This window comes from Oryx dammah, unplaced genomic scaffold (assembly GCF_014754425.2).
Source record: "Oryx dammah isolate SB20612 unplaced genomic scaffold, SCBI_Odam_1.1 HiC_scaffold_29, whole genome shotgun sequence".
NCBI lineage: Eukaryota > Metazoa > Chordata > Mammalia > Artiodactyla > Bovidae > Oryx > Oryx dammah.
In genome coordinates this window covers 27,908,947-27,921,249 of record NW_024070213.1, presented here as the reverse complement: position 1 = coordinate 27,921,249, position 12,303 = coordinate 27,908,947, and the positions used below count along the sequence as shown (strand labels likewise).

The 12,303-nt window shown below is 39.5% G+C and overlaps 1 long non-coding RNA gene across 1 annotated transcript in view; it reads left to right on the top strand.

The window, feature by feature from the left end:
• Nucleotides 1-11,013, top strand: part of LOC120858916 — a 43,116-nt gene extending 32,103 nt beyond the window's left edge. The window contains exon 2 of the long non-coding RNA XR_005719970.1: nt 10,866-11,013. This is a non-coding gene — a long non-coding RNA (uncharacterized LOC120858916). The remainder of the gene's footprint in view (nt 1-10,865) is intronic.
• The last annotated feature ends 1,290 nt before the right edge of the window (nt 11,014-12,303 follow it).

Genomic DNA, 12,303 nt, shown 5'->3' with positions numbered 1-12,303 from the left:
AAAAATTGAACCATAAGTTTTGTTTTAAAGACAAGAGTAAAAACATATCATTTCCCAAGGTTATGCTCCCTCAGTGTTAATTTTTAGCTGAAAGAAAGAAATTAACTTTGCCAGTAAAAATTAATATTTTTCTACTAGTACTGAAATTTAAAATGTTATGGCATCAAATTTTTTATGAAAATGTAGGCCTATCAATTTTGTTTAACTTAGCATTACATATAAACTGTTAGGCAGAATTTTAAATATGATAAACTTGTTGACACAGTATGCAAACCTTTTTGCCTTCATTTGAAGATATTTCAAGAAACACCATATGTATATATCTGATATATATATATATGTACGTGTATATATACATATATACATACATATTCATTCCATTTCCTCTCCTCTTTCAACTCTTACAAAATTAAAGTTCCTGATATTGGAGTAGTTAACTCAAAGAAGGTAAATACAAAAATTGAATACTACCCCTGTACTGCAGAAACAACCAGAATTCAAGATAAGGGTAGTGAAACTGCCAGAAGCCTTCTTTCTTTCTAGCTAAACCTACCACACCCATCACAATAGGACAAAGTTCAGTGGGTGAAGCATAAGCTTCCCTCAAAGCAGTGGCTCACAGATTTTTTTTTTTCGAATGACACTTTTGCCAACAAAATGCCACATACTCTGTTCCCTTCTTCCTTATAAAAAGTGCTTTTCTGAAGTTTACTTCTTAAGTGGTTCATAAGTCAGTCCGTTCCTAACTTAACTGGAGAAGGAAATGGCAACCCACTCCAGTACTCTTGCCTGGAAAATTCCATGGACTGGGAGGCTCCTCAGAGCCTGGTAGGCTACAGTCCATGGGGTCGCAAAGAGTCGGACATGACTGAGCGACTTCACTTCACTTCCTAACTTAATACTTCCTAAAGCAAACAACACATTTGTGCACTAAGAATACAAATATGAAGATTCTTAGGAATTATCCAATAAGTTTCATTGTGATAAGATAGTGCTTAAATATAAGAAAAGGAGGGGGTATGGTTGCAAATCTTTAAAGCTCTTCTGCATACAAAAGGAAAAAATCATATAGAAATAACTAGGCTTAAGAAAAAAAAGAGTTCATAGTACTATTGTGGCAGTAGTCTAGGACCATAGATCCTGATAGTTCTAAGTTGCTGATGGTTGGAAGAGGGAATAAAAAGTTTTAGACCACCAAGCATTCTTACCTGCAGTTCCTTCATAAATGATAAAAAGTGGATTTGTTTCAGGGTATCATCCTCCTTTGTTTTGGAAGAACTCATACTTCATGAGTTAGATATTTGTGAATTAAGTAAATAATATTTCTTTCAGTTGAATATTTGTAAATGAAGTACCCACCATTCCCTTTCAGGAAGCCCATTGATAAAGTCTTCCAAAAATAGATCTCTAAGTCTACTGACTTCTTTAGGGAGATATATGCCTCTCACAGAAGAGATTTTTGATTATATGACCTGACTATTTTTCCTCTGGCTGGGTCTGAGACCGTGTTTAGGGATAAGGTACTAGGGAAAGAAATGAGATCAAAAACAGAACTTTGGCCAGAGGAGATGAAGTTGATTCTATAAACACACAAGCAGACTGGGTCCCAAAGAGACAATCCAACAAGAGATTTCCTGTGAAGAGGCATGTTAATAAACTTTAGGCTTTAGGATGAACATCTCACATCAATGTTCAGATTTGTCTTTTTCTTTCTTGTTTCTTTTATTTTCTTTTTGTTACTTTTTTTTCTTTATTATAATCTCTTAGATCATCTTCAAGCACTAGTGAAATACCCTAAACCGTGTGAATTGTGTTTTTTCTAAATTCAATGTGTACATGTGTCAGGGGGAATCCATTTCTATACTTTGGGAGAAAACTGTGTCTATACTTTGGGGATGTTAAGCCTGGAGAGCTTCAGTCAGGCGAGAACAGTGGAGAAATCTGAAGCAGCAGCCCAGAGGGAGTTGACACAAAACACTCAGGTTGGATTTGTGAAACATGTGAGAACTTTCTGTGTGACTTCATAAAGTCTGGAGGAGGGACTGGACTCTCTGCATTCCTTGGAGGGAGGCTCTGATCCTTCTTCTTCAGATACCAAAGAGAAGAGTTATGTTGGGAAGCTAGAGAAGTTGTGTTAAAGAATTCATGCTACAAGAGTATGTGATGAAAATCCAGTCACACCGATACAATAGTATCTGGCGGTAAAGTAGCAAGATCATGCCAGCTGTTGAAGAAAAATTAACCAGTCCATCTAAAAAAGGATTGGAAATTTTTATTTGAGCCAAATTTGACAATTATAACTCAGAGCATCTCAGGAAGCTCTGAGAACTGCTCCATCCATTAGAAATCAAGACACAGTTTATGTAAGTTTTTTGAAACAAAAGACTGTACATTAAGTGACATATTATTGACAGTTAACATAATCCAGATATAAGCACCAACATGATGGGTCATGTGACCCTTTACAAGATCCAGAAGGAATGTTATCTTTTAAGGAGTTGTCTTACTGATGCTGGGAAAATGTTGCTGTTAATGGTTAGAAGGTATTCCTGCTGATGGGGGAAGGTCTGGTTAATTCCTAAAGTGGATACACAATGCACAGTAGGGGAAGAGAGCAGTCAATGGGCAGAGGAGACATTTTATGTTTAAATTTTTCTTTTCTTGCCATAAATATGAATTTTATTTTATAGAGGCAGTTTCAGAATAACTTGTAAGGTAAAGAGAGGAAGCTTTAAATAGAAAAGTCTTTTACTTCTCTACTAACTAATACACCCTACTGTTGCCTAAGGACATATAGAAAAAAATTCATAGGCATGCAAAGAGAAGACTCTTAAATGTGCATTAACAAAAATTATAAAAGGTCTACTGTCCACTCTTCATGGTGAGAAATGCAAAAAAATGTTTGCAAACACATTCCTGCCTTTGAGAAGTTTCCCATTATGATGTCTAATTTGCATACAAATAGAAAGATATATCTGAGAGACCAAAGAAAGCCTGTGCAGAAGCCCTCACCTTTCTTCCCAGACAGGACACGCCTCCCCAGACAACAATGTTTGGAAGACATAGGATGTGGTGGCTCCTGTTAGACCATATTTGGGGTGTGGGAACCAAGAGAGTGGTGATACTTCTACCAAACAAGTGTCTGGAATCAGTGGGGTGCCACTGGGCATCTTGTTTGTCAGATTTCAGCAGAGGGGTGTCTCACTGCTACTCTTCAGCAAGGAGAGGAGTTGAGCAATACTATAAGAGAGGGCCCATGCAGTCCAGAAGTCCAGAGTAGGAATTTTAGGTCACCTGAGTTCTAACTTAGACAATCCACTTCTTTTTCTTGAGAAGTCACATTATTTTCAGCCCACAAGAATCAATTTAGATGAGTCACTAAAGAGGTAATGTGTTTAAGACTTGATTTGAGTATTTCCATCCAGGCTTTCACTTTTCATTTTCATGCATTGGAGAAGAAAATGGCAACCCACTCCAGTGTTCTTGCCTGGAGAACCCCAGGGACAGGGGAGCCTGGTGGGCTGCCGTCTATGGGTTCGCACAGAGTCGGACACGACTGAAGCAACTTAGCAGCAGCAGCAGCATCCAGGCTTAGAAGAGGTCTTACATGATCATTCTGGATGACAACTGGTTTCTGCCTACTCTGGATTCCTTTCGGAAGTAAAAGTTATTCTTGGTTAAGAACAACGGAATTATTTCCAATGGATTCCTTCCCCTAAAATCGAGGTTAGGTCTGTTACATTTTGGGGGCTTCCAAGTGGCTCAGTGGTAAAGAATATGCCTGCAATGCAGGAGACACAGGTCCTTCCCTGAGTCGGGAGGATCCCCTGGAGAAGGGATTCCAGAGTTCTTGCCTGGGAAATCCCATGGACAGAGGAGCCTAGTGGGCTACAGTCCATGGGGATGCAAAGAGTCAGACACAACTTGATGACTGAAACAACTGTTACATTTTAGATTTAGGGTGCAGATGAGCTTGACAGGTTTTGGGCCATCTCTAGGGCAATCAGCAGTGAAAACATTGGTTTTGGATTAGTAGTGGCATTAGAAGAGTTTCTGTAGTCATCATAGATTTTCTGCTACAGTCTGCCACGTGGTGACATGGTAGTCTTGTAGAGTAAAGGAAGCAATGATTGAAAAAAAGTCAATAGATAGTTCTTTGCTGTCATGGAACAACAGACTGGTTCCAAATAGGAAAAGGAGTATGTCAAGGCTGTATATTGTCACCCTGCTTATTTAACTTATATGCAGAGTACATCATGAAAAACACTGGACTGGAAGAAACACAATCTGGAATCAAGATTGCCGGGAGAAATATCAATAACCTCAGATATGCAGATGACACCACCCTTATGGCAGAAAATGAAAAGGAGCTAAAAAGCCTCTTGATGAAAGTGAAAGAGGAGAGTGAAAAAGTTGGCTTAAAGCTCAACATTCAGAAAACGAAGATTATGGCATCTGGTCCCATCGCTCATGGGAAATAGATGGGGAAACAGTAGAAACAGTGTCAGACTTTATTTTGGGGGGCTCCAAAATCACTGCAGATGGTGACTGCAGCCATGAAATTAAAAGATGGTTACTCCTTGGAAGAAAAGTTATGACCAACCTAGATAGCATATTCAAAAGCAGAGACATTAAGGTCCGTCTAGTCAAGGCTATGGTTTTTCCAGTAGTCATGTATGGATGTGAGAGTTGGGCTGTGAAGAAGGCTGAGCACCGAAGAATTGATGCTTTGGAACTGTGGTGTTGGAGAAGACTCTTGAGAGTCCCTTGGACTGCAAGGAGATCCAACCAGTCCATTTGAAGGAGATCAGCCCTGTGATTTCTTTGGAAGGAATGATGCTAAAGCTGAAACTCCAGTACTTTGGCCACCTCATGCGAAGAGTTGACTCATTGGAAAAGACTCTGATGCTGGGAGGGGTTGGGGGCAGGAGGAGAAGGGGATGACAGAGGATGAGATGGCTGGATGGCATCACGGACTCGATGGACATGAGTCTGAGTGAACTCCAGAAGTTGGTGATGGACAGGGAGGCCTGGCGTGCTGCGATTCATAGGGTCACAAAGAGTCGGACACAACTGAGCAACTGAACTGAACTGATAATGCATAAACTGTGTTGTCTGGTTAGTTGAGAGGCTCTGTAGAAATATAATGGTGTAATAATACCCCTAACAGCAGTATTCTATAAAACTAAATAAATTCCCTTTTTATTAAAAAACTCCTTATTAGAACAGACTTTCGGACTCAGCGGGAGAAGGGAAGAGTAGGATGATAGGAGAGAATAACATTGAGACTTATACACTACCATAGGTAAAATAGCCAGCAGGAGTTTGATGTATGATGCAGGGACCCAAAGCCAGTACTCTGTGACAACCTGGAGGGGTAGGGTGGGGAGGGAGATGTGATAGGGGCTCAGGAGGGAGGGGACATATGTATGCCTATGGCCGATTCATGTTGAGGTATGGCAAAAACCATCAGAATATTGTAAAGTAATTGTCCTCCAATTAAAATAAAAAAAAAAGAAGTCTCTTTTTAAAAAATGATGTCTGTCAAAAATTGTAGCATTTACATCGCATTTAATGTCCTCCTTTAAAAAGAAAAGGTGTTATGATGGTAAAATTGTTTCGTACTACATGTAATTTAACAATAGTTGGTTTCCTCTGTATACACTGTACTACTCTGTGCTGGGATTAAAATATGCACTGAAGTTCAGGGAAGGAAAGCCAGGAGAACAACACTACAATCAGAAACAGACAGACTACACTGCACAGGAAGAGGGTACTTATAGGAAAAGCACATGTCGCAAGATCTCCAATTACCTTTTAAAAAATTATTTATTCATTTACTTTTAAACTTTTTATTTTGTATTGGGGTATAGCCAATTCACAATGTTGTGACAGTTTCCGGTGAACACCAAATGGACTCAGCCATACAAATATGTGTATCCATCCTCCTCCCAACTCCCCTGCCATCCAGGCTGCCACATAACATTGAGCGGAGTTTCCTGTGCTCTACTCTAGGTAGATCCTCCAAGCAGTTTTTTGAAAGTACAGTTCTCATACTGATACAGAGAGTCCAAGACCTACTATGGCTCAGCTTTCAATTTTTTGGACTTGACCATGCAGCCAAAGTGACAAGCATTTGGTAGAAGCCGTACTTTGAATTCGGACCTTTTCTGGGGCTACTGATGATGCTGTATGACATTCTCTCATGACCCTGAGCAGTGGCAGCCACGACAGCTCCCGGTCAGCCAGGCGGTCAGGAGGCTAAACAACCGATACACTTACAACCATTCTGCATCCAGACTAGCGTTATGTTTCTTTCACTTTCAGTACAGTCATCAATAAGTTACATAAGCTATTCAACGTTTTATTATAAACAGGCTTTGTGTTAGATGGTGCTGCCTAACTGTAGGCAAATGTGTTTTGAGAGCATTTAATGTAGACTAGGCTAAGCTATGACGTTTGGTAGGTTAGGTGTAATAAATGCATTTGACTTATGATATTTCCATTTTTGATGGGTTTATAAGAATGTAACCCACTTGTAAGGCTTCCCGAGTGGTGCTAGTGGTAAAGAATCCGCCTGCCAATGCAGGAGACTCAGGAGATGCAGGTTCAGTCCCTGTGTCGGGAAGATCTTCTAGAGAAGGAAATGGTAACTCACTCCAGTATTTTTGCTGGGAAATCTCATGGACAGAGGAGCCTGGAGGGCTACTGTCCCTGGAGTCGCAAAGAGTCAAACATGACTGAGCAACTAAGCACAACCCATTAGTACTTAAAATATTTCAGGTTAGAGTTCTAGGTACTGTATAAATTGTCAACTGCCGTTGTTTAGATTTTCTTGAAGTTAAACCTATCCTTAGTTTTATAGATGGATAATATAAACCAAGGAGTAAGAAAAAAAAAGAAAAGAAACACAACCACATCTGCTAACTCTCGATTTCTGCTGGAGCCAAGAAGATATACTTCCATCATTCTTATCCAAAAAGTTCAAAATATCTGAAATGTCCATTCCAGAATCTTAATTGGGAGAAGCCTCTCAGAAGCTACTTTTAGCATTATGCATTTACAATGGCTAGGGTAAAAAACCTGCTTTTACATTCTGCCTTTTTTTCCCTTCTATTTGAGATCAGCAAGTAAGACATTATAAAATTCAGAAATTTGCAGTTTCATCACCTGGTCTCATTTGAAGGGTCTTTCCTTCTCATACACTATACTCAAAACTTCTTAATTTCCATTTTTCCTTTGTGTCCATCAGAATGAAGAAATATGTCTGCTGAGAAATTTCTCCCTCGTATATAACTACCACGTCAAGAGTCGGCTTGAGGTCCTGCCGAGACTTAAACCCATGCCAAAGCCACGTGAGATTAAGATCTGACTCTGCACTCTTCCCTCCTGCCACAGCCCCAGTGCTGAATGGACTCTGCAGCAGCAGGTTCCTAAACTCGTTAGCAAATCATTAACTCAGAGTCATCCTAATGCTCAGGACACACAGAGTACTCCTCTGTCTAATTTAGTCTCAGGCCTGGCTGGGAAACAAAGTAAAGACCCCAAAACTTGTTACACCACTTAATGTCTCAGAGGCCTGTGCACCCAGGCTCTTTGTCCTTAGTTAGATGTTTTCCTGGCCACATAAGGAAAGCTGCGTCAATGTAGTAAATTGTAGCAGTCTGCATTGTGTAGCTGCCCTTATTCTTGCTAAACCCCACCTGCCTGGCACATTGGTTTACAAGACTGACACTCCTGGCTCCCATACACTTTTGTAGGGTGCAGCGGTCCTTGGCTTTTGCTCTGTGGTCCAAGTGTCTAAGAGGTGTTTACTGGGAGCTGCACTTAAGTAGAGCGCCCTCTGCCCAGCAGCACCCCCCTCTACCCCCACAAGTAGCCTTTGTCTCTTAGAAACATCTGTTCATCTCTGGATAAAGCTGCCATAAATTGTAGTTACCATTCTGTATGATCCTAAACTCAAAGCTCACTCTCAGACTCTAGCCATCTGCCCATCTGTTCAGTCAGCTTGGCTAATAGGTGCCTCCACAAACCATTCAGGTCAAAATGTTCTGCCTGTACACTAAAGTCTAAAGCCCTTTGCCACCTGTTCTGACCCCATCAAAAGCCACTCTTGAGTATATGGATTTTTTCTGTCCTCTCATTCCACTTCCTTTGTTTTATTTCTCAATGTTAATAGCTCATCCAAATTAGGGGTCCTGGTGAAAAGTCACCAAATAGTGCCTTTCTTCCTTATCTGGATTCAGAACAGATTGGAAACGTAAAAGAATAAGACAGCTGGAACGTCCAAACAGTACCATTATTACCAATAAAGGTTTTATTCAAGAGCCAAATGGACTTCTTCATACGGAATCCCATGATGAAAGTCGCAGCTGGACCCCTACAAGAAGAGTTTTAATTTGCCACACTTCATGGAGGTGAAAGAAGGCAGGGGAACCAGCTCTTAGAAATGTCAGCTTAATTCTGTCATTTCACACTGTCTTATAATTCAGAGAAGCCTCCATTGGTCCAGGAATCTGTAATTCATCAGGAATTCGACAGTGCCGCTTGTCCAGAAAAAGAAATTAATCTATGGAACCTGTCTTTTACCTTTCTTGTGAAGATTCGGGTGTAACAACTGCCTTCTATTCATTACAGAAGCTTTGTTTCATTTTTCCAGAAACACTGGTTAGGTCTGTTCTACATCAGCAGCCAATCAGCCTAGCTACTCCCGGTAAACAAGGACTTGTTCTGCTCCGGCTCTGCTTAGACTTCCAGAGGTTGTGGCGCAGCTTTTCAGCCTGGAAGATCTAGTTTTTATTGTTGCTGTTTTTGTTGTAGTTGTGGTGGTGGTGGCAATGGTGTGTGTGTGTATGTAGGTGGGAGCAGTGAAGAGGGAAGAAGTTTATGGTAAATCTTCTTGTTTTAAAAAAAATTAGTGAAAATATGGCATATGGAAATGTGCCTTTGGCTAGCAAACGTGAGATAAAATCAAATGCACACTGGCTGAAGGTTTACTGGGGAAACGGAAAGAATAAGAATAATTAGAGGAAAATTATATGCTGAATAGAAAAATGGATATAGAAAAACAAATGTACAACACTGAAAATTTGTGATTTGCTAAGAAAATATGGCCTGATCTTTTCTAAACAGACAGAAAAGGAATTTAGAAAGAGGAGAGATTTAGAAGTATAGCATCACATTTAAGAAAAAAGTCCACAAACAATAGGGCATTAAAGGCAGTGTTCATCTTACGTAAAAGCTGAATTAGATTTTTTTTTCATGATGTTAATGGCCTAAGGGGTTTTTGTATAACCATGTGATTTAAAAAGACAGCTTTCTTTCTTTGACTTGCAAAAAAAATTATGGTAGAGCATTTAAAGCTTGTTATTATTTTCATTTTCAAGAATAAAGATTTTTCTATCCAGATGGAAGACTTTATCTTAAGTGAAGTCACAGTCATTTGCAATAAATAATTATGCCTAATAATAGAAAAACATATGGACTAAATGCAACTAATTTATAATGTGTTCTTCTAAAAAGCTATTCTTTATGTTGATTTTAGGATTAAAGTAAGATTATAAAGGAAAGGCAAAAAAAGAAAGAAAATTTCCAAGTTTGAAACCCATTGAAAGTTTTCACTTCCAATGATAACACTTTTACAAAGAACTATATTTAGAAAACTATTGGCAATTTGAACAAATATTTGATGTTGTGGTAATTCATTTAGTATGCAGTTTAACATTTTTGACTTTTCTAAAAACATGGTCACTACAAAGTCTGAAGTATCTGTGAGAAATAAATGTTTTATGATTGAAATTATAGGTTATCGAAACTAACAATTTTATTCTTCTTTCTTATGATATCTTTTAAAAAAACAATAAACAAAAAAATTATCGTAACACCGTATTTCTCATTCTATAGGATTGCAATGAAATTTAAAAAGATAATATAGTTTGACCTGAGTGTTTTTTCAAACTGATGGTGTTTTATGAAAAAAAAAAAAAAAAATCAGGGTTAAATAAATTGGGGAAACTCTGAGTAAACATTTAAAAATATTCTAGAGATTCTGATATGCTAATAAACATTAAATGAATATCCAAAGAGTGAAAACATTAGTTTTTCACTCATGTTCAACTCTGTGTGATCCCATGGACTGTAGCCTGCCAGACTCCATCACTGGAATTCTCCAGGCAAGAATACTGGACTGGGTTGCCATTTCCCTTCTCCAGGGGATCTTCCCCAACCCAGAAATCGAACCCAGGTCTCCTGCATTGCAGGCAGATTCTTCACCGTCTGAGCCACCAGGGAATATCCAAGAAGTAAACCTATTTCTCAACAGGTTTTATGTTGATTACAGAATATTTATTCTTAGAATATCTGTCAAATCATGCTTTCAGCATGCAGCTGTTATGTTATTTTTATTTGGATGTCTGTGAACAAGAAGAAAGGGATCCAGGTAACATGCAAGTTAAATAATCAGTGTCAAGGGTGATAGTCTTTGGCGCCACTTACCAATATTTGGTTCTCCTCTTCTTTCCGGCTTCTCTGATAGCTCAGTTGGTAAAGAATCTTCCTGTGATGCAGAAGAGCCTGGTTCAATTCCTGGGTTGAGAAGATCCCCTGGAGAAGGGAAAGGCTACCCACTCCAGTATTCTGGCCTGGAGAATTCCATGGGCTGTATAGTCCATGGGGTTGCAAAGAATCAGACATGACTGAGTGACTTTCATTCACTCATTCACTCCTTCCTGGCTAATCAAATACTGAACCTTCCAGTCAATGAGTTTTGTGGAAGTGATGCAAGGCACTTCTAGTTTGAAGCATTCACATCCCAAAGCAGGCAGCTGTCTTTTTCTCGATCACAGTAACTCTTGGCTATATTCCAGATGGTGCCTACATGTAGACTTGGATCCCAGAATAAGGAAAGCAGAAAGTATGACAGAAGACAGAGCAGATGACCTCCCGTCCCACCCTGCCAACTGACTTTTAATGGACATACAGCAAAAGAAAGAAAATAAAGCTTGGTTGTTTTAAGCTATTGAGATTTGGAGTTGTTTGTTATCATTGCATAACTTAACTGACAGCTATGCCAAGTAAGGAGACCCAGGTTTGATCTCTGGGTTTGAAAGACCCCCTGGAGAAGCGAATGGAAATCCACTCCAGTGTTCTTGCCCGGAGAATCCCTTGGACAGAGAAGCCTGGCAGGCTATAATCCATGGTGTCACAAAGAGTCGGACATGACTGAGCAACTAGCAACGTGTCAAATGATCAAGAGTAAGTTGTGTGTTTTTTTTTAATTTTATTGGGGTATAGTTGATTTACAATGTTGTGTTAGTTTCAGGTGTACAGCATAGTGAATCAGTTATACATATATCCACACTTTTTAAAGATTCTTTTCCCATATAGGTCATTACATAGTATCCAGGAGTTCCCTCGGCTTCCCAGTGGCTCAGTGGTAAAGAATCCGCCTGCCAGTGCAGGAGACGTGGGTTCAATCCCTGAGTTGGGAAGATCTCTTGTAGAAGAGAATATCCACCCACTTCAGTATTCTTGCCTGGGAAATCCCATGGACAGAGGAGCCTGGCAGGCTATAGTCCATGGAGTCGCAGAAGAGTCAAACACAACTTAGCGTCTAAACAATAATCCTGTGATATCCAGTAGGTTCAGATAGATAACTGGTAAGCTGTATTTTTTTAAACTAGGAAATAAAATTTTCACCGTTTAGTACAAAGAAAACTAGGTCAAAGCTTACTTAGTAAGTGGCTAGACAGGGCAGAGCAAACAGGGATCCAGAAAATGGCTAGATACACCAAGTTGGAACAGACAATCAGGGGAGGTGCCAGCTATAGAATGAACCACCCAGAAAGTCACGAAACAGTCTTAGTCAGGGAGACTTAGAGCTGCCAAAGAAGCCTAACGTGACCTGGTCTTTGGGGATAGGCCCCAAAACTGGGATTGGTCATAAAGAACAAAAAGAGAGCCTGTTGACTAGAACAATGCTTAGCCATTTTCCAAGATGAGTAGATGATTAGCCTACTATTATTAAATATCCTCTGACTAGGAATATCTTTAATTTCAGAGCCGGAGTGGGGCTGAGTCTACAGATGAAAAATAAATGACTTAAAATTAGAATAAAAGTAGAAAGAGTCAAGTGAGTTATTACAAGTGAAAGATTTTGTGAATGGATCTATGACATGGAAGAAAAGGATTCTTGAAGCAGATATTAGGAAAGTGACTTTTTATTGATTTTCCACCTAGCTCTCTAAGATGGAAAATATTTGGTCTGGCGTGGTCATGGTGTTTTCTTAAACTTTAGGGTACCTG